General features: G+C 38.0%; 1 protein-coding gene and 1 pseudogene across 6 annotated transcripts in view; both read left to right on the forward strand.

The window, feature by feature from the left end:
* The window catches only part of NPAS3 (neuronal PAS domain protein 3), an 839936-nt gene that overhangs the window by 373161 nt on the left and 443413 nt on the right, over positions 1-23362 (forward strand). The window lies entirely within an intron of this gene.
* Positions 17243-18228, forward strand: LOC116632889 (annotated as a pseudogene).

Consider the following 23362-nt stretch of genomic DNA (forward strand, 5'->3'; position numbering starts at 1 on the left):
AACATAGCATTAAGAAGCAGACAGTGACCGCAGGCACCTGAGTGGAAGGTTTGACAGTTTGATAAATTAGGAGTGACACTTGCCAAAATGGCTGTCCTTCCTGCAGTCTGCCAGTGGAGCATTTGCACACTGTTAATTGAATTGGCGATTTGTGTAACAGTGCCTGCCCCTGAGCTTTTGTAACGCCGGATCTGCCATTTAACTCTGATCATCCAGGACTTGGGAATAAGGACGAAAAGCTTCACATGATATTACTGCAGATTTAAAATGACAGTCGGGGACCTTGTTGCCAATTTCCCATTAAATGAGAAATAATTAACAATAGCAATAACAAAGTCTTAGAAAGCTGGAAAGTTAAATTGACTTTTCAGCACTAGTATCGTACGAAATTGCTTCTAGTGTGATTATCGGATTGCCCTTTCAAGATTATGTACCCTAAATAGTATCATATGATGAACCAAACATGGGACATTTTGCAAGCCAACCTGTTTTATTACTGTGAAAATCTTCTGATTATCTACAGGGATTGTATTGTCATTAAGAATTTGTCTTAGGCTATAAGATTTCATAGAGATGGAGACCTTAATGAAATGATAGAGTTTCTTATTTCCTTACTTGTGCTAGTAATTTAATTATAGCTGCAACACAGTGTTGAACTACAGCTAAATAATGCCAATTATAAGTTTCATGTGGTAATGTATGTGGCTTTTTTAGGTATCCTTCCTTGATGCTTGCCAGAGTTTTGAGAAGTTCTGAGTATTTGTGTGTGTGTGTTAGCTACCATCATATTTCGAATAATGGTTTTGAACAATACAGATTCCTGTCACAGAAGTCTTGAAAAAATTGTAAAATGTCAAGTTTCCATGATTCTCAGAGCCATGGTTGTAACCCTTCACACTGTTATTGTTTGCTTAGTTCTGAAGTTCAATGTCTTTGGGGCTTGGTATTGAGTTGGTTATGTTTGCTTAGAAAGGGATGGTATTTACGTGATACTCTCTGAATGGCCAGACCTAGTGTGTGCAGTCAACATCTGTGATTAAATATTTTGCCTGCTGGGGCACCTGGAAGTCTCAGGTGGTTAAGCTGCCGACTCTTGGTTTCAGCTCAGGTCATGATCTCAGGGTCCTGGGATCGAGCCCCCTCGTTGGACTCTACACTCAGTGGGGAGTCTGGTTGTGGATTTTCTCTATATATCCTTCGGCAACTCCCCCTGCTCATGCTCTCTCTCTGTCTCTCTGTCTCTGTCTCTCTCTCTCTCAAATAAATAAATAAATCTTTAAAGAAATATATTTTGTCTGTCTCCTTTGACTATATATTGGTATTTGGAGAGTGGCTAGATAAGGTGTGTACATCAGATCAGCTAAAAGGGTATGAGGAACTAATTTGATGGCAAAAGATTACCCTTTTCAAATATTTTAAAGTTATTTTTTTATTACAGACTCCCACCTCACAAGGTAGTTTTATTGGTGTCCATTAAGTCTTTGATCAAGAAGAGAGAGGAGTTTCCTTAGATATTCAGGACAATCAAGAACAGAATGAGGCCTTCTGTTCTGTTTTTTTACTGTGGTTAGAAAATAAGATGGTCTTTGCTCTGTTTTTCTAGAATTTGCTTTTGTTTTGATGAATGAGTACATTTCATTAATTTAATGTGATGACAGGATGCACGAATGGCAATCTCCAGATAGAGTGGGAATTGAGGGACTGTCATGCCAGCTAGAGATCAGGGCTTTTCTATGTAGAGGTTCTGTTTGAAGCTGGAAACTATGAAGACTGCAAGGGGAAAAGGCAGGGAGGCAAAATGTTATGAGCATAACAATGAGGGCTCAGGAGGGAAGTAGAAGTCAGCAAAGGAAACCATAAATGCAGAAGAGAATAGGGGAGAGAATCTGAGGTGTCAAGTTCAGGGGTGGACCTGAACTTGAAAACAGAAAGTACTGTATGTGGACTCAGAATACCTGGGTGTCTTTATACCTTAACTCTATCCAATTTGGCAAATCAGGAAATCTTTTCTTTGTTTCCATCTTTTCATTGAGAAACGGGAATAAATATATGCCTGTTTTCACCTCATGAGGGTTTGTGTGTGTGTGTGTGTAAAAATTAAGTGGATTATTATATGTGAAAACATTTTACAAATTCTAAAACACTATATGAAAATTTAAGCTGTTAACATAAGTAATGACACAGTAACAGCGTAATTTAGAAAGGAGTGTTCAAAACTTTCCAAAGCCACAGAACTGAAGAAGACAAGGAAGAGGAGGGTTGCTCAGTGGATAATGGAAAGCATGTTCTCTGGTACCACCATGGAGAGTTCCTTTTCAGTCCAGTCGTTGAGGACAGATGGCAGGGCCCAGAGCTTTACAGAGGAGCTGAGCCTGTAAAGAAATGGGAGTTGTGGGTGTGTATGTCAAGGTGGTAGTGGATGCTGCCTGTTCTCCCCAGAATGATGGGATGCGTGTGCAAAGGACTGATGAGTGTTACAGAACAAGGGAGGAACTCGGCATGAAAATTGCTGCATTTCCGTGATTTGAAATGTCTCTGAAATTGAAAACGAGTCTTGTAACTGATGTATATATTTAGTATGATGGTTTTTTTTTTTTTTCCAGGAGAGTAGAAAGTAAATTGATGACATATTTAAAAATTGATGGCACTTTAGGATTGTTGCAATTTGACAAAATGTTAATATGGATATAGCTTGTTTAATGGCCAATTTTTGCATATTTAATTATCAAAATATTTGAAAGCCTTCTGTACCTTTCCTTATCCAAGGTTAGGATATTATTTCATTCATCATTTCTTGAATCCATGTCATATTGAGAGCTTACTATAACACTAGATGCTGTGTAAAGAGTTGTACGTACATGATGTCATTTAATTCTCAAAATAACACCAGGAGTTCCAATTGTTCTTAGCACCTGCCCCCATTATATATGAGGCTCAGAGGTTATGTTACTTAAACTCCTGGCTTGATACAAAGCCTGATGCTGGGTTAGATGCTGTGGAGAAAACAAAGGGACACATGCAGTGGCTGGTTCCTCTGCTGAAGGTATATAGTATGCGGAAAACAATCATGCAAGGAAAGATACGCTATCATATCATAAATGCCACAACAGAGGCACAAGCAGGCTGAGTCCACGAACGAGACACGTCATTTCTAAGGAGGAAAGGAGAAGTGTTTTGATAGGGTAAAATTTAAATAAGTAGAGATGAGGTGGGTGGTAACAGAGGCAGAAAAAAACCAGGTGGGGTAAAGAAATGGAAGCATCAAAACACCATGTGTATTAAGGAGACAGCAAGTTACCAACATCGGCTGGACTGGAGCATGCCTAAAGAGGAATAGTGGGAGAGAAAGGCAAAATAATTGGTGCATTTCAAAAGGAGACCACCCAGTGTTTTGTTGGTGTAATTATGACTTCACTAGTACTTGGTTTTCTTTTTTTCTGCGTTATTTTGGTCTTGTGTCTCTAACCACTGGATAAAACCATCTCTGGGATTTTAGTAGGTTTCTAGTTTGTTCATGGTTATTTTGTGCTTTCAAAATATCTACCATGATTTCAAAAGATCATGGTAGATATTATTTTATATAGTTTAGTCATCATGAAACATTTACTTAAAAAAGTTCGATGGGACATAAAAAGTTAACTTTAAATTTCATGGAAAGAAATACCCTCATTTTTCATGGTGATGTTGAACGGTCACATCATGATGAGAAAAGTTTGGGGAAAAACTGGGCAAGGTTCTTCTCATTTTTAAATCTTCTTGTATGACTGTCACTATTGCTGGGCATATTTTGGGTGATATGTATCTTTTCTCTTTATTTCTACATTTTCTTAAAGAGGTTATGTATACGTAGCTGCACATTCTTGTTTGTCCATCTTATTCTTTAAAATACATGTATTTTAAAATGTATTTAAAAATACATTTTCATTTATTAGTCTTCCCTGTTCTATTCTTTATTCATTTATGCTTCTAAAATAAAGGTAACTTTACTTTCCTCCTTCTTTGTTGCTTTGGGTTTCCTAAGCTTTTTTCTTATTTTTACCTTTTGAGCTTCCTGAAATCTGCATTTAAAGGTATATGTTTCCCTCAAAGTACTGCTTTAGCTGTGTCCCTCAAATTTTGACATGAGTGTTTTCAACATTATTCCACTCAAAAGCTTTAAAAATATCTTTTCTGATTATTAACTCAGATTTTTTCTTTTAGTAATATGTTATTTAGTTCCCAAGCATGTAAGGATTTTTTCCACTGTCTTTTTGGCACTGATTTTATTGTTGTCTATTTAAATACTCCTTATCTCTCAAAGGGTGCCTTCAGAACTCCCTAAGCTGGTAACTCACGCATGATGTTTGCCATTTGCCTTAAGAACTGGACACATGCCACAGATACTGCTGAGCATGTGCTCTGTGACAGGACTTGTTCACTTGTTTATTCTGGAGTGGGGTAAAGGGAGAAGGCAGTCAACAAGCAAATACACTAACAGCACGACTTAGGATAGTGGTAAGTACCAGGAAGAAATGAAGCAGGATGATGTGATAGAGGTAACCTGGTAGGGCAGGTATGCCACTTTTGAAGGGGTGTGCAAGGAAGGCCTCCCGAGGTTGATATTTGGGTTGAGACCTGGGTGACCGGAAGCAGCCAGCCACATCAAGTCTGTAGACAAAACAGTCCCGAGGAAGCAACAAACACAAAACTCAGGTGGGAACTAACTTGGCATCTTACAGGAACAGACTTTTGAAAACAGAAAACCAGTGGAGCTTGGGTGTAGGAAGTGGGACGGGAGTTTCAGGCAGGCAGGGGCATGGTCATGCAGACCTTCTAGGACGTGATGGGAGATGGGGTCTAATCTAAGTATTCTGGGAAGCCATTGGACAGTTCTAAACAGGGAATAATATTAGTAAACCTTCTGCCTAAGCTTGTTTTGAAGATTAGTATGAGGCAATGTGTGCAAGCATGTGTGTGTGTTTGTATGTATTTGTGTGTGTGAGTGAGAGAGAGAAACACTTAAAAGGATGACTGGAACACAATAAGCTTTACATTAGTTTGTGTTACTGTTAGATGACAGTGAGCAATCTTTTCTCGCTCCTCGTAGCTACTTTGGAACGTATTAGGCAATGTAAATGTTTAATTGAATAAATACAAACTCATGGCATGGATATGCTAACTCTGCTCCCACTCCTTTAAATTTGCTGTTTCTTAAAAACATTTGTGTTCTCTGAATTAACGATCGTCAGATTCATTTTAGTATGCCTCCTGTGTGACCCTGGGCAAGTCATTTTTACAGAGCTGTTGTGAGGATTAAATGAAGATAATGTCAAGCAACAGGCATAATGATAGGCATATAATATGCACCCAGTGGTGGCTATTTTAATGACCTAATTATCGTTCAGCACACTCTATTTAGGTTCAAAATTCCTTCAATTTGTGATTTAATTACTTGGAAGGATAATTCTATTCACTGTATGTTAAATATCTGAAAGTATAAAATAAGACTACGAACTACTTTTCTGCATTTCATAGATGCACTTTTAGTTATTAGACATCTCATATTCTATAGGCCTTCTCTGAAGCAGACAAATAAATTGATAGTCACTTAACATTCACTTTGAAGGGTCAGGGAGTAGAATTTTATGGAAAAGTTTATTCAAAGAGTCTGTTTTTCTTGGATTTATTTGTTTGTGAGGACAAAGAGAGAAGCTTGCAATTTATATTTCTATTGAGCAATGAATGACCTAGCTGTAAAGAGAAATTTTACTTATTTATGAAGAATAATTAATTATTTGCTGGTGTGAAGAAAGAAAGCATTCTAATGAAGGCATACATTTTAAAGCTTGAGGTGGAGGAGAGGAAACAAAAGTTGCCTAAGTCTAAACTATTTACATTTAGATGATTTAGTGTGAAGGAGATAAAACATTCCTCAAACTGGTACAGTACTAAGGATAGCAGTGAGTTGCAATTTATAATAACGTTTTATATGCTGCATCGTAATTCTTAAAATTCAAGCTTCTAAATCAGGAATCATCTTACCAGGGTAAGATCTCATCAGTATCCAGGCATTTTTAAGGCTATAAAGTTGTTCATAATTTACATATATGAATATAGTACATGTACAAGAAAACTTCAGCTATCTGGAATTTAAAGGAAATGATTTTGGATAAATGAGGGCCTGTTCTTTAATCACCAAACTTTTTCTTTTTTATTTAAATCATTCTGGAAAGACTTTTTTGTGTGGAAGATAATTGAGCCTTTTCTTTATGACTTAGGAGCATCATTATGTATGCATTTCATTACCATGAAAATAATATGGTGTGATGTCCTCAGGGACCATTGCACGATGAGAACTGCTTTGACTGTATACCAAATTGGCCCAGATTATAGTGCATTTTGAGGATTTTTTTTTTTCCCTGTTGTTTATCCCCCCACTTCCCCCCCCCCCCCATTCCCCCCTTCGTGTCAGCCATAACTCTTCTCTGCCATTAGCATTTCTGGATCTCCCTTTTAATTTGCTGCTTCAGATATGCTTTTAGCTTGGACACCTAAGTTTGTTGGAATTACATATTAAACTAAGCCTGAAAAAAAATTGATAGAGGACAAAAAGCCTCCTCTGTGAATAAAGTCATTGGACTTCGTGATATCTCTTTTGACTCTTCAGAGGCATTTTTCACAGTTGATCTCATTTGCATTTTGGATGAATAAACTATCTTTGTGGAAGGTACAGGGATACTATCTGGAATAAGCCATCCTCTCTAGATACGTGCATGCATGGGCAATATAAGCAGTTCTGTAGCTTTGCAATGTATTTATGTCTGTTCTCTGCCCTGTGGTGATACCACTGCCTCAAAAAGAAACGCTCTTCCCAACGATGCTTTTAGAGACCTAGGAGAAAAAAAATCCTACCACTTCTCCCATCTTTGCAGCTCTTGTTCCTGAAAATATTTTAGCCTATGTTTGGTGCACTGTGTATGTAAATGAAATCTTTGATGGGTCTGCAGAAATCTTTCAAGAAACAACCCGATCCTCCCAATTTTAAGTAATTAAAGCTAGATGCTCCCAACTTGAAACTCACAGAAAATTATTGTAGTGGGAAAATGCCCAAACTGATTTTCTTTCTTTTTCTAACTAAATTTCTTAGCATGGTTCAGCTGCTTGGCTTGACCTCCTGACTAAAATAAGTTTACCAGCATCTCTCCGTAATGATACTTATCTTTACAAAGATAAATATGGCCATATTTCTCAAAAATTCAGATTAAGAATGTAGGTTACTGGGATTTATGAAGACTATTTTTCTTTTCAAATATTTGATCAGTATCATGGAATGTAGTTAGACACCTTGGAAAGCCATTAAATAGAAATACATCATGATTTTTAAGGGAGGAAAGGCAAACTCAGAGAGGAGAGTGTATGTTAGATGATTCACCCGTGTACCCAACTGACCATTTGGGGCCAAGGAGGCTGATTTTTATGTTTTAAACTTAATCCAACCTAGATTAACCATGTCACGTCCCCTTAACCACAGGCGTCTGAATCTCAGGGTAGACAGCTGTTTGGATGTCCCACACTGGGACTGCTGCCCTCAACAAACGCTTCTGATTCTCCTACATGGTCACTTGGCAGCATCCATGTGCACCCATATGGCTGGATGGCATTGTGCCTATTTACAAGCCAGTCGAATTGTTTCACTAGGACCCAGGTGCCAAGCAAACACGGGTTTGGTCTAACTGCCTACTGAACTATGTAGCTTCTTTCTCAGCAACAAATCTTCTCTCACTAATGACCTCCAAGTTTGTAGCAATATATTCATTGGCATTTGGTTGCTCTCTCTACCCTTTGGACACTTTCTCTGTAAAGATAACAAAGGAAAGAAGAAGAATGCTATCTCCTGCAATTATTAAGCAGATAAGACACAAAGGAGTGAAATACACCTTGGGCTGTCCCCTGGAGCCTTAGTGTCACGCCCCTCCCAGATCCTTTGTAGTCCTGCTTGGAGACTGAACGGAGCGTTGGTGTGCATTCCATGGCACTGAGACTGGTCATGTAGCTTTTCTTTTGAAATGGTCTCACTAAAGTAGGAACCGTAGCTTTCATATAAGGAAACAATGACAGGAAATTGTACATTTGCCCTGGAATTAGCAAAGAGATAGTTAACATTTTCCTACTTTTCTTTTGCCCTTTCTAAATAGTTGTATACTACTTGAATTTACAAAACATTTTGACCTATGTTGTTTTATTTAGTCCTTATGTAAAGTCTATGAAGTAGGTAGGTCAAGTATTAACGCTGATTTTATTTTACAAATATGGGACCTGAGGCTAAGAGCAGTATTGTGACTTACCCAAGACTGTCCAAGTTTAAGCAGCAGAGCCAAGACTCAAACCCAGACTTTTTTCCTGGGAGTCCATTACATAGAGTATTGAAAAATCCTTGACAGAGTGTATCTTGCTGAATGGATTCAGTTTTATCTCATTTTTAAGTAAAGCCTCCAAATAGTTAAGATGTTGATTGGAAATATATATAGTAACATACTCATTAAAAGTGACTTTAATTGAAAATATCCCCGTTCAACAACAGCCATTGTAATTTGCTGCTTTTATTTTCTCTTTTGACTTGCTTCCTGAGTAATGTTTTGGGTCAGTTTCTTGGCAACAGTTCTGATTTTGTCGTTTCCTTTTGTTAGAAGGTCAAAGGATTTTCATTTGCCTAAAAGAAGAAAATCTGTCAAGATTTCAGAAACCCATACTACTCTACTACTCTAGATAGAACATAAAACTTTAAATCTGCATCTCTTCTAATTAATACCAGTTTATGAACACTGCATGACTTTAAGTCCAATTTACTGAAGCAATTCAAAATGAATCAGAAAAGTTCTAGGTAAAGGAGTTTTGACGGAGATGCAGCCTAATTTGACTGTTGTTATGATCTTCCTTTTTTTAGGTAGAGCACATGTCAAAATTCTCTCCTGAAAATTTTGAATCAGAAGTATGATGTAAATGGGGGAAAAAATTTTATAATCTAACCAGGTAGATTATAAGATCAATTTTTAATGTTGAGTGTGAATAAGGAAGAGTTGAAAAGTTGACTTATCATTGAGTTAATATTTGACATTTGAATATTTGGGAATTTTTGGAAAGTAGGTATGGCAAGTGCACTTTGTCTCATTATAGTACAAATCCCCCACTGTTTCACTCTTTTACTCATAATGGTATTGATATGAAAAAGCCCTTTTTTTTTAACTTTTAAGAGCTTATTGAAGTATATTTTACACATGATACCATTCACCCACTGTAAGCTGGATAATTTTTAGTAAACTTAAAGGTCTGTGACCATCACAACAATTCAGTTGTAAGACTTCTTCCATCATCCTGAAACTCATGCCCACTTAACAGTAGTCAATCATGCTCCCACCCCCAGACCCAGGCAAACACCAAACCACTTTTTGTTTCTCTATATTTCTACCTTTTCTAAAGATTTCATGTAAGTGTAATCATACAAGATGTAGTCTTTTGTGCCTCGTCTTTTACTTTAGTATAATGTTCTTGAGTATTTCAAATTGTATGTGTAGTTAGTTCTTTTTTATTGCTGAGGAGAAGTTCATTGCATGGATATAGCATGTATTATTTATTTATTCACCAGTTGATAGACATGTGGGTTGTTTCCAATTTTTGCTGTTTTGAATAATGCTGCTATGAACATTAATGGACGAGTCTTCATGAGGAATTACATTCTCACTTCTTTCCAATAGATACACAGTGGTAGAATTTCTGTGTGTTATGGTAAATGCATGTTGATTTTTAAAGAAGATGCAAAAATTGTTTTCCAAAGTAATTGGATTGGACTATTTTACATTCTCACCAGCAACCAAGGACAGTTCCAGTTTTATTTTTATTACAACCAGTTCCAGGTTTTGTTTTGTTTTGTTTTCTGATTGTGTAGTGGCGTCTCAGCATGATTTTAATTCGTATTCCTGTTTTAGTTTCCTGTTTCTGTGGAACAGATTATCACACACTTAGCAACTTAAAACAACATACATTTTAATCCACAGTATCTGTGGGTCAGGAGTCTGAATACAGGTTAACTGAGTCCACTGTTGAGTCTCGCTGGCTGAAATCAAAGTCTTAGCTGGGACCATGATCTCATGTGAGGCTTGAGATCCTCTTCCAAGCTCACTGGTTGATGGGAGAATTTAGTTCCTTGAAGTTGTAGGACTGAAGTCCCCCTTTTCTTGCTGACTACCAGCTGGGAACCACTCTAAACTTCTAGGGTCCACTTTAAAGGGGTCCTTGCCATGTGGCCCACTCCAGGAGCAGTTTGCAACATGGTTATTTGCTTTTCAAGGCCAGCAGAAGAATTTCTCTCACTTTGAATCTCTCTTTCAGAGAAGACTGGACCCTCTTTGGAAGGGTTTACCTGATTATATCAAGCTCACCCAGGAAGATTTCCCTCTTAATTAACTCACAGTCAACTGATTGGGGACCTTCGTTACATCTACAAAATCCCTTCACCTTTACTGTATTATTCACCCTGATCATGGGAGTGGAACTCCATCATATTCACAAGTATTGCCCAGGCTCAAAGGTCGGGACGTACAGCACATATATACCAGGGAGCAAGAATTTTGATAGCTATCTTAGAATTCTGCTACTGCTATTTCCTTAATGACTGATCATGTTGAGACCCTTTCATGTACTTATTAGCCATTCTTATGTCTTCTTTGAAATCTTACTAAATATTTTGCCTGTTTTTTACTGGGTTGTTTTACTGAATTATCAAAGGTCTAAATATGTTTAGGACATAAGCTCTTTATCAAATTCATGATTTGCAAATATTTACAAGGATTTCAGTCTGTGGTTTCTCTTTCCATATTCTTAATGGTGTCTTTTGACAAGACAAAGATTTGTTAATATTGATGAGGTCCATTTTATCATATTTTAGTAGATTATACTTTGAGTGTCATATTTGAGAAATCTTTACCGTTTAACCTGAAGTGAAAAAGACTTTCTCTTTTGTTTTCTAGAATTTTATAGTTTTGCTCTTAAATTTAGATCTATGATCCATTTTGAGTTAATTTTTGTGCATAGTCTGAGAGTGTCTAAGTTTATTTAGGCATGTGCATATCCAATTGTTCCAGAAATTTTTGTTGAAAAGACTGTATTTTCCCTCTCGAATTGTCTTGACATTTTTGTTGAAAATCAATTGACCACATATGTAAGGGTTTCTTTCTGGACTCTCTCCTGTCCCATTGATCAATGTGTCTATCCTTATGCCAATACCACATTGCCTTGATTTCTGTAACTTTTAAGTTTTGATGTCAAGTGGTATTAGTCCTACAATTTTTTTTTTATTACTTTGGCAATTCTAGCTCATTTGAATTTTCATATAAATTTTAAGATCTCATTGTTAGTTTCTATGAAAAAGCCTTCTGTATTTTTCAATTCCATTGAGATCAATTTGAGCATAATTGCTGTCCTAACAATATTGAATACCCCAGCCCATGCACATAGCATATAACTCCATTTATTTAAGTCTTCTTTAACATCTATAAGCAGTGTTTTATAGTTCTCAGAGTACACACAGGCATTGTACTTCTTTTTCTAAATTTATTACAAAGCATTTCATTCTTTTTGATGACTACTGGGAATGGAATTGTTTTCATAATTTAAAATGTTTGTTAATATATCAAAATATATCATTGATTTTTATACATTGATCTTTTATCCTGAAACCTTGCTTAACTTGTGTATTATTTCTAAAAATTTTTTTTTAAGATTTTATTTATTTATTTGAGAGAGAGGGAAAGAGCACAAGCAGAGAGAAGAGGCAGAGGGATAGGGAGAAGCAGGCTTCCTGCTGAGCAGGGAGCCCGATGCGGGGCTCGATCCCAGGACCCTGGGACCATGACCTGAGCCGAAGGCAGACGCTTAACGACTAAGCCACCCAGGCACCCTCTAAAATTATTTTATAGATTCTTTAGGATATTTTACATATAGGATCATGTCATCTATGAATAAATACAGTTTTAATTATTCCTCTCTAACTTCAATGGCTTTAATGTATTTTTCTTGCCTTATTGCACTGGTTAGAACTTCTAGTACAGTGTTGAAGAACACACCCTATAAAAAGCAAACTTTATAACTTTTAGTGTAGCTTCAACATAAAACTTGAATCACATCTGTTAAGTGTATTTGCTTCTTAGTTGTAAATATCCCTTCTGAGTAGTTATTCTAAAAACCATTTTTTCCCCTAAGACCTGTCTTCTCTTTGCTTTCTTTTTAAGAATTTTGATGAATTTGGGTTTTGTATACACAGTTAAATATTCATGGCTTGGGAGGTTGGTGGAGAGTTCCTTTTATGTCTTTGCCAAGATCCCAGTGATTTCCAGTCCTGAAGTATCTTTATCGATACCAGGGAACATCTTTATGGTGTTACCAACTCTTTTAAGCATATTTTGGTATACTGCCTATTATAGCTTACACTCAAATATGCCACATTTTTCTTTCAAATCTTTTTTTTTTCTCAAGGAAGGAACAGAAGGCACATTGGCCTGAAAGTCAAAAGACTTGGAATCTAGTTGCTAGCTAGCAATTTGATTTCTGGCAAATCTCTTAACTTCTCTGAACTTCTGTTTTTCCTCTGTGTTAGTAAAATCATCAATTGAGTCTTCCATTATAAGCTTCAATACTATTCTGTATTTATATATGCTTTAATATTTTATGATTCTGAGGAATACTGTGCATCTTAAGCCAAATAAAATTAATTTTAAAAGATTTTTAAAAATTCACATTTGTTTTCTATAAAGGAATTGAAAAGGCTCCAATTCACATACAGTCACAGAAGACACCTGTTAAAATTCTTCTCAAACAGCATGGTTATGAAATAGGCAAATTTAGGGTTAACATTAGGCCTTCTGAGAAATCGTATATTCTAAAGCTCATATACCTTTCTCATTTCTTTTAAGACACAATATAAACTATATTATTGTAGGCATCTTCAAGGAAGTCCCCAAATTATTTTGCTTACTGATATTTTGTGGCATCAGTAATGTAAAATTTTATCTTTATTGTGTTTGGCCTAAAATAAATTATCTGTGTAATTAAACACGTAATAATACATGCCATAAAGTTTTCTGCTAGTCTATCATTTATTATTATTATACTAAATTCTTTATCATCGTAACGATAGATCTGAATATGGTACATGATTGCATTTGAACCTGGATTCATATTGACCTTTCAACTGAAGACGATGTGTTGTCTCATTTAAGACCACAATTATTAGACCTTAAAGTATCGAAGGCGATATTTTTTTTGTTTTCATGGGGGTGGAGAGGCACTGGGGCAAAGCACAGTATAGCAGGATCAGCTTATAGTGTTTAGCAGTAGCTCAGCTTTTTCAAAGCCTCTTTTTTTTCAAGAGATGCTAAAAGGGTGTTCAAAAAAGATGAAAGCTACATGATTAAAATGAAGCACGCTATAATGTTTAACTGGCAGTTTATGCTACATAGTCTATATACTCTGGTCTAATCATCTTGTATTGTGTCTGACTAGTTTATAGTGGTTGAAAGTTTCTTGGCCAGAAAGGACCTTGTAAAATTAGTTCTTATTAGAAAAAGCATGGATGGCTGCAAAATTTGGAGACGGGCTGATTTTAGTCCTGTCAAATGACATAAATAATCAGCAGGAAGGTTTTGGTCTAATTCAGAGAAAAAAAAAAAATCAAGTGGTGTTTGTGTTTAGAATTTCTTAAAAGACAGAATTCCCATCAAACTAGTATTTCAGTACTTCCTATGAGTTTGTCCCTGAGTCCATGTTTTAAGAAAATCTAACATGTGTATGTGTGTGTACTTCAGAATTTAAAATTAACATATGACAGCTAAAATTATAACATAGGAACATAATACCTTGGGATAGTCCAATGAAGTAAGGATAAGAGATGTTGATCCAGGATATCAGATTGCAAACTTTGAAGTCCTAATGCCTTGTGAGCCAGAAACAAAAAGCTTAATTATTTACTTTCCACCAAGTGGTGGAAAGTTTGAGTTTTGAGGGGTGGGAGGGTTTGGCAGTTTTACTTAATTTTTGTTGTATTGGTATGACCTGTGGTCTTCATTTCCTACGTGAGAAAGCATCTAGTTATTTGATTTATGGCCAGCCAAACAATATAAAGAATTTATATCAGAATAGTGTTTTGGTGTTTTTTAATGTATTAGATTTGTTTAGCTTCTTTATTATTAGTTAGGAATAGTATTTTTGCTTTCATTTTGTGAAGGTAAGCATTTGATAGTTTGTTAATTTACCAATTATTAGGACTACCCACTGCTGCTTGAGTGTTATATATAGGTTAAAAGATAAAACATGAGAGGTCCTAAATATATTGTTTTGGTGAAAGAAACAGGACCATTTTCTTAAGGTTCCCTGAATTTTTAATCCTCAAACCCAAACCTTGCCGGATTAGTTCTGTAAAAATCCATTTGGGTATGGTAATGGGTTAACTGCACAGATCTAGTTTTGCTAGGTATGATTTGTTAGATCATTTATCTGAATGATGTGGAAACTGTTAGCTCAAGGGGCTTGTGAAAGGAATCTATAAATAATTAGAGCAGAGCAAAGATTGTTCTGTGTTTGTGATCTTAATGTAAAAATGCTGCTTCCAGTGAGGGTGCTACGTCACTATCACCTCTGATCTTAGAATAAAATAAACAAATACACAAATCTCCCAAGATATTTTATTTCTCAATTGCTTTGATCTCAGTTTTCAGCTGAGGATGTGTAGTTTTCCTGTGCCAAACTCTACTAGAGCAGGCAAAATTTTCTTTGACCTATAAATTGCAAGCTTGTGTTACTTCCAATTAATCTTTATAAGCTAGTGAAAAGGAATGCAGTGGCTTTTATAGTTTGACAGCTCTAAAAACAAATTATCTTCAAGTAGATCAACTTCTGAAACTAGAAAAAAACCACATGCAATCTCCAAACTATACATTTTAGTGGCACCTGCTGAGTAACAGGTGTTTATAACTTGGCCATAAAAATTCATTCCAGCCTAGAATCGAAAGTCTCAGCTTAGAAGGAATCTTTAAAAAGAATTGGCTAAAATGATTGACTTTTGGTTCTGTCATCTAAGAGGTGCATAAATACAAGACTTAAGGTCCTGGGCATGATCTTATGAAAAAAAAAAATTAAAATAAACAAAGGTAGTCCATTTGTCCATGCTGTGGGCCAGGGCCCCTATAAATTAGAGAGGGAAGTGGAAAGGAAGGGAGAGACAGAGATGGGAGATGGAAGGATCTTGACTGTTGATGGGAATGGCTGCTTCATCACAAGCTTATTGGGTGGATACGTGTTGAATTACAAAATATGGTGTGTGCCTGTACTCCAAGCCTGTCAGGTTGGCAGGTGTTAATGGCTACACTGGTTTCTGTAGATTTTTTGTCTTGGGTTCTATTTCTGTTGCCCTACATCTTACCCATCTGAGAAAGAGTCCAGAGAAGCACAGTTTGCCTTTAAAAGCTAGGAAATGATTCTGGAGAGATGAGGAGGGTTCATTTAAAGCAGCTATCATTAGTTTTGTCTTGACCACTTCAGAATCAGTAGAAGTAGACTAAAGTCCTCTTAAGCATAGTCTGTCTTCAGGGCTCTATTTTTATTTCAGTTATCTTTTCCGGTTTATCAGCATCTTGTCCTCAATCCTTGTGCCACCGTGATGCCCTGGGAGACAAGATTTTCCTTTTTCCTTTTTTCCCTGATCTCATGTCCAACATTCTCCCCACTTCTACCTCATTTCCTGGTGACAGTGGCAGGAAAAAAAGATCTGGTCAATTAATATTTGCTAAAATATTCAGCAGAGAGTTTTAGTATCTCTCAAATGGCCTTCCAGGGATTAAGTGTCCACGGAACTCTAAAGAAATTTTTAAGTTCAGATCCTCAGGGAGAAGCAGAGGAGGAAACAGTTTGGAGACAGGGCGTATGGATGCCTCTGTGCTTGGAGGGGACCTAAACTGTACGTTACCCAGGTTCAAGTATAATTATTGAACCACCCAGGAATATGGGGGGAAACTGGATTAGAGGCAAGGCTGCTCATGCTTGCCAGCTTAGAGATTCAAGTGTCCTGTACTTCACGGGATGTGGAATATGTGCGGCCCTGTTTTCAGTTAACCTTTGGATCTGTAACCGGAGCAGTGTCTCACATACCTGCAAATAATTATGGCATTTGAGTAGGTTACCTGGTGTGAAGCTCGTCTGGACCAGCCTTTCCACGTGGCGATCTGCTGGCTTTGATTTTGCTGGCCTACAGTGGGTCAGCTTGGACATCTCAAGGGTGGTTTTGCAGAGTGTAAATTTTAATGTCAGAAGCATGTGTGTTTTTCATGAAGTGCTTGCACTTACGGGGTAACACGTGCACTTTATAAATTGGGCTGACATTTTCATTGTTTCCTCCTTGTATTATCTTGCTTTGTTGCATGCTTTAATAATTTTTATAAAGTTTATTGCCCCCTGCTGCTCAATATCTTCATATGCTGCATGTTGTTCCTTACATCCTGCTGGGGTGCAGTTTAATGAATTCTTTTTCAGTGAGAATGATATGATTTTTACAGCCTGCCCACAGAGATAGTGATTTTAATATAGTACTTGTTTGACTCTGCGCCCTTGCCCATTTCTTTTAGCCTACACATGTCACCACTGCTAACATCTGAGTGTCGCCGGGCACTGGCTGTGGAAGCTTGATGCCATGCATGTAATGTTCTCTTTTATTGCACGTTTAATTCTTTATCTCCTCTAATCTTCGCCCTGAATCTCTGTCTTCATTTCCATCTCAGACAGTTTGGCTTTTATGCCAACATCTGTACATTTGCTTTGCATTGAAATTCCAAGAATAACATCTTTGCTGCTGGTGGTCTCTCTCACTCAGTAATTGAAGGCACACATTCCTTGGATGTGTTGTGTGGGGTGATTGAGCAGCTTTAGGTCTTTGTCAAACTTGGGCTTATTTGAAACTAGATAAATGAATTAGGGTTTGTTTTGTGGGCACTTGTGCTTTCTTTTCTTCTCATTGTGCCCCATCTTACACCACCACTCTTTTTCCCTAATCTGGTTGAACCGTAGAGATTCTCATGTCTCTTTCCAGAAAGGTAGTTAATATTTAAGCACCACCACCTCTACTCTATGCCATGCCTGTCAGTTTGGTCTTCTCCCCCTGTGTGCTTTTTCTCTATACATCACTATCACCCCTTTCTCCTCCCACCCCCTAACCTCCACCGTTAAGCTGAAATCAATTAGTGTAGGCATTCGTGACAAGGGATGTCTCAAGCTTGGAAAATTCAATGAAGAATTTTAAAAGTCCCAACATTGCAGGGTACACCTCGATATTGACCATGCAAGTCTTGTCTGTGGTTTAAATACAAAATTTACTGTGTCAGTTAAAATACATTTAGCTGCACATAAGAGAGTATGCGACCTATAGTTGGTTAAGCAGTAACATGGTTAATCGTCTGACGATAAGAGCAGTCTGTAGGAAGGAACAGCAGGGGCTCAACAAGGTCAGCCAGGACCCAGATTTGTTCCGTTTTTCTGCACTGCCATCATCAGTGCATTACCTTTTCCACTTAAAACTTGCCTCATCTGGATCTTGCCTCCCTGCGTGTGTGCACCTAATCTCAGCTGGTCCGCCTGAGACCCCCTGAGTGCCAACCCTATTCCCCTGCGCGGTCCCATTTCCACTCCAACAGGATGAAAGAAACTATCATGAACCAGGAGAAACTCGCCAAACTGCAAGCACAAGTGCGCATTGGTGGGAAAGGAACTGCTCACCGAAAGAAGGTGGTTCATAGAACGGCTACAGCAGATGATAAAAAACTTCAGTTCTCCTTAAAGAAGTTAGGGGTAAACAATATCTCTGGTATTGAAGAAGTGAATATGTTCACAAACCAAGGACCAGTGATCCACTTTAACCACCCCAAAGTTCGGGCATCACTGGCCGCGAGCACTTCACCATTCCAGGCCATGCTGAGACAGAGCAGCTGACAGAAATGCTACCCAGTATCTTAAACCAACTTGGTGCAGACAGTCTGACTAGTTTAAGAAGACTGGCTGAAGCTCTGCCCAAACAATCTGTGGATGGAAAAGCACCACTTGCTACCAGAGAGGAGGATGATGATGAAGTTCCAGATCTTGTGGAGAATTTTGATGAAGCTTCCAAGAATGAAGCAAACTGAATTGAGTCAACTTCTGAAGAACATAAAACTTGAAGAAGTTGCTGGGAGCTGCTATTTTATATTATGACTGCTTTTTAAAAAATTTGTTCATGGATCTGATAAAATCTAGATCTCTAATATTTTTAAGGCCAAGCCCCTTGGACACTGCAGCTCTTTTCATTTTTTGCTTATACACAATTCATTCTTTGCAGCTAATTAAGCTGAAGAAGCCTGGGAATAAAGTTTGAAACAAGGCTAATAAAGTTCTTTGCCTAGGGAAAAAAAAAAAAAAAACAACAACTTGCCTGATCCGTATTTTGGCATTTTGAGAATACATGATAACAGGTGTGGTATAACCAATGCTAAGGTTTTAGTTGGGTTCCATTTGTTGCAGCCCTAATCCAGAAGACTGTAATCCCTATGAAAGCAGGGGCCTTGTCTCTTTTTGTCCCTAATCATGTTTTTAACACTGTCTGAGTCCCTGGAACATAGTGGGTGATCAATATGTTACTTACTGAATAAATGAACCTTGGGAATGACACTTTTGAACTTCTGTTACTTGCTCCTATCATTGAATGCTGTATGCTAGGGTGAAACTTAACATTTGAATCAAATAATAAGGCAGGTCTCTTTGTCAGCTTCTATCTCACTGTGTAATTAAGAGGATTTAGTGGCTTATCGTTTCATTAGATGCTTTTCCTAAGTCAATAAGCAACTCCCTTCTGTTTCCCTGGGCCAGCCCATTGCATGGTTCATGCCATCAGGAAAGACCAGAAGGAGAGATGGAAGGCACAGGTTTAATTTACTCATGTGTGACACTGAGGAGTCCGAGGTCACCCTGCCTCCTTCTCCTCGGCTTGCAAGACAAGGGGAGGTGCTGAGAGGAGTAAAGGAAGGTAGTCAGTAGAGACAGGAATGGGTGGGGATTTGCTGCAAGCTCTCCCCTGCCTTCTCCTCTCCCTCCTTCCCACTGGGCCAGGTAGTTAAGGGAGATGTTAATGGCGGGCATGTGACAAAGGGATATGTTCCAGACTATTGATATCTTCCCAGAGGAGCATGAGTAATAATGGATTTGCTCTAGAAGAAAAGACGTCAAACAGAAATAAATGTAAACTTGAGCCTATGCAAAAACTCTCTTCTCACCTTAGCTTTTTTATGAAACTTGCCCTGAAAGTTATGGACCACATAAGAGAGGCCAGGGGATGAATTTGGTTTCAAGGGCATAAACATTGAATTGCCATTTGTACTGATTTTCAGATGCAATTTAAAAATTAATCCAGAATGTTCGGGTCATGGGTATTATGAAAGCTTTTTATTGTAATCCTAGACAAAACTTTATTACGCCATAAAGAAGTCAGGAGTCTTTAGTGAAAATTGTAGTTGACAGGAAAATAAAGTCGATTCCACTTAAAGCTAAAAGGTAGAGTAGGTCAGGAGATGCTTCTATGTATCTTTTACTTTAGAGCGCACTTACAGCTCATGAAAGGAAGTATATTGATATTCTTGAAGTGGACGTCTTTCTCCTGTGTTCACTAAACCTGAGTTAGCCAGGTGGAAGGATGCTGAATGAAGCCTTTATTACTCTGCCTGGGGCACCAGAGCTGGTGTTACCAGCCCAAGGATGGATGTTCAGTGCCAGCAACACGCTGCCCTCTGCTGAGACCACAGAGTTCCCTCCCTTATTTTTCACATCTCATCTAAGTACTTAAATAAAAATATCTTGAATGATACCGTTTCCTGCAATCTCATTTCATTCTTCACTCGCCTTTCTCAGTTGCTGGAAATTAAACATTATCATCATCACATCTTAACAGAAAGATGATGGGGTCCATAGAAATGTTGATTCAGGGTTAGGAGCATTTCATCTGTGATCTTTGCCCTAATGGAAATTAGGACCTATTAGAAAGATTTATAAACATAAATGTTCAGTGTTCAGTTTATAATGCCAGTGCACTCCTCCCAGGAAAAAACAGTGTAAATGGAGATTAGCTTCCTAGCTGAGTCCACAGAGCCTGTGTACCCATAATGGAACCCAGCAGTAAAACTGACCATCCTCATTTTTTTTTAAGATCTTATGTATTTATTTGAGAGAGGGGGAGAGAGAGAGAGAGAGCGCACGAGCAGAGGGGAGAGTTGGAGGGAGAGGGACAAGCAGACTCCCTGCTGAGCAGGGAGCCCAGTGTGGGGCTTGATCCCAGGACCCCAGGATCACGACCTGAGCTGAAGGCAAATGCTTAACCCACTGAGCCACCCAGGTGCCCCATAAAACTGACCATCCTTTCATACCTTATAGGTCCTGGGAGCAGCTTTCCTTGCGCCTCGGGGCGCTAGCATGGTGCTGGGCAACATTTTGAAACAGATCGAAACTGGTTAGAATAGCTTTCTATCAGCATTGCTGATGACACCTTTACCTGTTAGTAAGGTTTCCTCAGGCCTGTAGTACCCACATGTCCTCAGGTTATTCTGGGTCTGCCACCCTAAGCCCACCATTTGGGGAAAAGAGGTAAGATAAGCTCCTTACCCTCAAAGAGCTCCATTGTTCAGAAATTTTCTTTTCTAGTTTTTGTTGGTTTTTTTTTTTTTTTTTTTTACATTATCAAAATTCCAGCTCTCGGTGCATCTCAGTTTCTCTAGGGATTAAGACAAAAGCAAACTGGTGGCATCAATGCACGCTGCTGTGTGAATTATTAATAGTCTTTTTCACCTACTCAGATGATTCACTTTCTAAACAAGTATGTTTGTTAGATCAGACAAATTTCTAACCAGAGTTATTTGTGTTATTTCAGACACTGTAGCCAAAAGTAAGGGGAAAAAAGCTCAAAACATTTCTTAAATGTTTTTAGAAGACCACTCAAAAATATTTATTGGCACTGTAGGTTATAAATGAAGATAGTCCTATCACAAATTAGAATGTGGGCACAAACACACAGGAAAACTATAAACAAGGTATAAAGTGAAAGCTGGAAGAACAGTATAGAATATGGTGTAAGAGCTCAGAGCAGAACAAGATGCTTTCCAACTGTCCATTGACAGAAAGCTGAGTGAGGCCTCTGGATAAGGCTTACCTGACAGGGTCTGTGTAAGTCTAGCTGAGGGTGAGAGTCTGGGCGGGCCAAGAGAAGAGTCTAAGCAAGAGCACTGCAATGCTGCCCTGGAGGAGCCTGGCCTCCGGAGAGGTCCCTGTTTCTCAAGAGTTGTTCTGCTGTGGAAGCAGAGAGAATTAGAAATCAACACCTGACTACCCTGCACTTTGTATACTTGAATTCTCTTCTCAACTCTAAGAGCAAGCATCTTAGGAGAAAGGGCTCAGCAAGATCAAGTAACTTGCTTGAAATCCTCTAGTTGGTAAATAGCAAGATCATGATTATGATCTTGATCTGCCTGATTTTCGAGCCCACGCTCATGTCACTGCATAGCCTTCGCCTACTTATCCCCATGGGGACTTGGCCCAGCAGCCATGGGGGAGGGATGGGGCACTCATCAGCTTTTGTCAGTTGAGAAATGTCTGCCTGTGGATGGGTACATTTATTTAAATCTGTGTACTTTGAGAAGACTTCCTAATGTTAATTTTCACAAAAATAATGGCATAATTTAGCAAACCCTCTAAAGGGAGGACTAGCACAAGAACCCCTCATCTTGAAACCAATGGTACAAATGACTTATTTTTAACCATTTGAGTTCATGCCAAAACAAGGTGAGTTGTCCAGAACAACATGGTTCTTTTTTGAAAATGTGGCTAGTCTTGCCTGTTTTTTAAAAGACCTTTTCTATGAAATGCACCAGCATTCTACTGCAGAAAATGCCTTCGTTCATGTGGTAGCTCCAGCATTTCTGGGCATTCTGAGAGCCCAGGGGCCATGAAAAGGTCTGCAGCTCCCCTTCATGTCTCTTTCTTCAGTTGCACAATCACCTTCATCTTAGATCACTTTGGAGAAGTTTATATGTCTTTAGAGACATGCATGCTTTCTGTTTGGGGAAGAAGTAGTCAGGACTACAGTTGACCCTTGAACAACACGGGTTTGAACTATGCAGGTCCACTTATACACAGATTTTTTTTTTTCAGTAAATACAGTGCAATACTGTAAATGTTTTTTCTCCTTATGCTTTTCTTAATATTTTCTTTCGTTTATTGTAAGAATAGAGTGTATAATCCATATAACATACAAAATTCGTTATTCAACTCTTTATGTTATCAGTAAGGCTTCTGGTCAACTGTAGGCTGTCAGTAGTTAAATTTGGGGGAAGTCAGAAATTACATGCATATTTTCAACTGTATGGGGGTCAGCACCCCGAACCCCTGTGCTATTCAACAGTCAACTGTATTTTGTTGGGGGGGGTGAGGAGGGATTCAATTTTGGTGTCACTAAAGTGCCTTCGGTTGGAGGGTGATCCTGGCCCACTCTGGTTCCTTCTGGCCTGAGTTTTCAGTTGGGCACTGCCCAGCTCCGGGTGCTTCCTCTGCCCCTCTCACGGCTCCTTAGCACTTCCGTCTGAGAGTGGCTGTCAGAAACTGAAAAAAACCAAACCTCAAGTCAAAGCTTTTGAGAGAATTTTGTTGAGGAAGGAGACTAGAAGCATGTTTTTAATACTGTGAAATTTGGGGATTGTCCATGGCTTTCTTGATTGAGGCCATGTCTATGCTATTGTGATTACTAAGATTTGTCTGCACTTTAATTGTTGGTAGGGATTATACGCAAACAATGAATCATGGAACACTACATCAAAAACTAATGATGTATTGTATGGTAATTAACATAACATAATAAAATAAAATTTTAAAAAAATACACCTTTAATATACTTCTTATATTGTTAAACAACCAATTTCATCCTGGAATGGAAATAGAAGGATAAGACCCTGAATGCAGACTACTAAAAGACAGTTACAATCAAATACTTTTTTTCATGATAGAATTGTTTTAATTACTTATGGAAGGTAAGTACATAAAATCATCTTTCCAGACCTGGTTGACTACATATTGTATTTAACAAATTAACTAACTAATTGACAAATGCTCTAATGATCATGATTGTATTAACCAGTGAGATTTTTGCTCATTCTGGGTGTCTCTCGTATTCAAATTCTAAGCAGTAATTTTTCATCATTAAAGAGGTTTGCAAACATCATTATAATTGTTCCTGCCCATCCCCCATCCTTTCATCTTTCTTTTTTTTTTTTTTTCCGTTTGT

This window comes from Phoca vitulina, unplaced genomic scaffold (assembly GCF_004348235.1).
Source record: "Phoca vitulina isolate PV1807 unplaced genomic scaffold, GSC_HSeal_1.0 scaffold7, whole genome shotgun sequence".
NCBI lineage: Eukaryota > Metazoa > Chordata > Mammalia > Carnivora > Phocidae > Phoca > Phoca vitulina.